Source organism: Desmodus rotundus, chromosome 1 (genome assembly GCF_022682495.2).
Source record: "Desmodus rotundus isolate HL8 chromosome 1, HLdesRot8A.1, whole genome shotgun sequence".
NCBI classification, from domain to species: Eukaryota; Metazoa; Chordata; class Mammalia; order Chiroptera; family Phyllostomidae; genus Desmodus; species Desmodus rotundus.
In genome coordinates this window covers 105,488,475-105,492,200 of record NC_071387.1, presented here as the reverse complement: position 1 = coordinate 105,492,200, position 3,726 = coordinate 105,488,475, and positions in this window count along the sequence as shown.

Below are 3,726 nucleotides of genomic sequence, written 5' to 3'. Positions count from 1 at the left end.
GGGGAAACTAGCTAGTGGAGGACCCAGGAGAGCCCCCCTGACTCTGAAAAGGGAATTTTATCCAGCCAATGAGGTGACCACATTTAATGACTGACATTAGTGCTTACCACATGCCAGCCATCTTCATCTCAGCAGACGTGAGGCAGGGCTCCACTACACCTCACTAACCCCCAGAAGTCCTGCTCTTAACCACCATACCCTGGCTCTTCTTTGACAGACTGTGAGGTCTCATGAGGAAAAATAGGGACTTCTCATGAAAACTGTAAAAATTTCTTCAAGTCACCTTTTCTCTACTCACTCATTCAAGAAATGTCCCAGCACCTACTCTGTGCCGGGTGCTGCCATCCAGAGAGCCAGGTTTACAAACTGGGTGTGGAATAGATGCTGTAGTTAATACACAGCATGCTGTTCAATGAAATGACTAGAAACTATCAAGGGCAGTGCACCAGACACAGTAAGAACGGCTCCCTACAGCTTGTTTTACTTATATGGTGGGTGTGTTTTTCCACATGAGATCTTGATGGGAGGTTGTCTTTGTGGACCACAGTCCAAAACATTTGAGAAACACTGAGATGGGCAAGAGACAAGCCTTAATATACAGAATGTAACTGTGTTAGCAAACAGGTCTATATATTTATGTTAACCTAAGAAGCCTCAAACGGCAAATCAGAACTACTTGGCAGTTACCAATTTCTAGATGCACCTTGAAATCAACACTGCCACTGTGGTTATGACAGTCACCTTCACGGAAGAGATGGGGATGCCATCCACCTCCTTTCACGGCACTCAAGGACAATTTGGGAAGATGTTCCCTCTCCCCACAGGGATTCCAGCTCTGGCAACGCCACTCCTGAGGAATATCAATGGTCTGAAAACATTTTCTCCAATCTCAAAGTTGCAGTGACAGTGGCACATACCCTAGTGCACTTATTGAGAAGTCATCTGGAGTACGAATCCACTCGGCCCTCGGGTGTTGAAAGCAGCCCAGGGAATCTAGGGGTGGCAGGCTGACCCAAGGCCCCCCCAGTCCTTCTTTCCCAGTCAGGCTACAAAACACTTTTCTCAGCCTGCTGAGCCATGCTTGCTGTTAAAGCTGGATAAACAGTAGGACAACCCCTCAATGCTTTTCGCAGCTCAGAAAATACACCTACCAGACCCAAAAGGAAGGAACGCCACAGCCCTTACTAATGAGGGCAATTGAGCTGTGCCAGAGGGCTGCATCAAAGCCCTTGCAGCATATGGCAAAAACACCTCAACTTGGGTCCAAAAGGCATGGCTCCCTGATCTGAGGATTAAGTACTAAGGAAGTTAGGCTGCCTGTACTTGGTGGTCTGTGGCATCTCCTTGGCAGGCAGTCAATTCAACCTGTCTGAAAAATAGGACCTCACTCCCATGTAGACAAGCCTTCACAGCCCAGAAACATCATGCTTGGTACCTACTGTCCCCAGGTTTCAAACAGCACCAGAACAAGGTGAAGTCAAAGTTCCCATCTCCCAGAACGACTTGCACCATTAAAGTGTATTGTCTAGCACTAACTCCTAAATTACCACCAACCAACCAGCATATGGTACATACTTACACGACTGATAAACAGAAAACAATCTGGAGGATTGCTCTCCAAAACTATTGTTTTTACCTTTGCAGAGAGGGTGAAGGCAGAGAACAAGTTAAAAGGGCCTTCATACTAATTGTCTGACACTTTACAGAAAGGGTGTGTGTTAATTTTTTCAGTGGAACATTTTTTAAAACTATCAGTCATTCCAGAGCCCTCAGGGACTCCATGGATGGGAGGCAGATTACAAACATAGATACAAATTATCCATAGAATTCAAGTCGCTAAGCTTCGTGTCGTTTTTTTCTACTATACCTATTTCCCAGATGACAAACCTGAGCCCAAAGAGGCCCAGGTTCCAATACATAGTAAGTAAAGGGGTCAGCATTCAAATCCACATAATTTCAAGCAAAGATTCTTTCTCCTTATGATAGGGCAAAAAGCAAATGAAAATGGTAAGCTCACCTCTGCCTGCAAGTAGTACAGATGGCCAACACTGGCTAAGACATAGGGGACAAGGCACTCTTGTCACCATGTTCACAGTGTTAACTATTCCTTGCAGAAGAATCCACCAATATTTTACATATGAATTCCTTTGGCCCTTTGTCAGTGCAGCTCAGTTAGTGGGAGCACCATCCCATACACCAAAAAGTTGGTGGTTCAATTCTAACCCATATGGGAGGCAACCGATCGACGTTTCTCTCTGACATGGATGTTTTTCTCCCTCTTTAAAATCAATAAATTTTTTAAAAATTTAACTGTATACTTGGCTTATAATTCTAAATATGAATTCCTTTGAACCAGCAATTTTACCTGCAGAAATTTACCCTACAGAAACCTAAAGAAACTAGAATATTCACCACTGCACTAATAATTATGAAAAACTGTGACTCCCATGAAGGCCCACCCATATAATGGCATATTACTTGGTCATAAAACACCACCCCATATATATTCTGATGTGCAAAGATCTGTACACACTATAAGCTATAATATGTGCTCAATTTTTGCAGTTTTAGATGTTCTTTAGAGAATTCAATACAAATAAAATGAGGGGCCACTGGAAACTTGGAATAGTATCAATGAAACTTCCCAGTTTTGCTGAGGGCTACAAATATGTGTTTAACCTGCAAAACCCTCTCATGTCATAGGCTGCTACCTGCTGAACTAGACAGAGAACATGCGTGTCCCATCACAGACAGTAAAACCCTGGATCTCACTACATCAAATGCATCAGTCCAACATATGCGGAGTAACAGCCGTAATACTCTCCCCACTAAAACATCACACACCCCAGAAACATTCCAGTGGGGAGTCTGGAAGCTAGCCTTAGGTGGTAAGGTCATCTAACTAATCAAAGTTGTAACAGCTTTCAAAGGGGATAAGGGGTGGGGGTTGGGAGGTGGGCAGGCACTATAAACATCTGATCAGAACAATCTAATGAATCTTAACTTTAATAAATAAGGCATTTTTGGATCTTGTTTGGAGGAACCTTCCAAGTCACTCCCTTCCAAGAGGATAGAATATCTTTCTGAAGATGTCCAACCTCATCACTAGACACCTAGTAATCAACCTAATTAGACAAAGTGACATATGTATGAAATAAAATGCAGTAAGATTAATTTACTAACATAGTCACTACACCTCTCAAAAAACCTAGGCAGTAATCATACCAAAAATTTAATGATTTGTTCATAACATTCTAAAATTAACTGTGCCATCCCTGTCCCCAACTAGCGACCACTTTTCCAAACATCTCTTGGCATCGTGCATCCTCACTGCACTGAGATGGTTCACCTCATGGTCAGATCTTGGCCATCCCCTACTATACAGGAAGCTAGCCAATTTTCACTGCTGTAGGGAAACCGATAAGGCCCAAAGCCACAGTTACTCAAATTTAATGAATTCCAATAGCCCTTAGGGGAAAAAATGTAGAAGGCTAGTTCTTTTTTAAAAGCCTGGACTTCATTTGATTACAACAAAGAGTTATTCAGGTGTGATGACCAAAACAAAACTGCAGACAAGCCCCATAGGTTTTTGGTTTTTTATAATTATTTATTCATTGAATGATTTACGGTGTGTACCACTACTCCAGTTGGGTAAACCACATTGAAGAATTTGACTGTAGGACTTTAGGTTCAGCCAAATATTTTCCATTAATTTTGCTCTGTAAA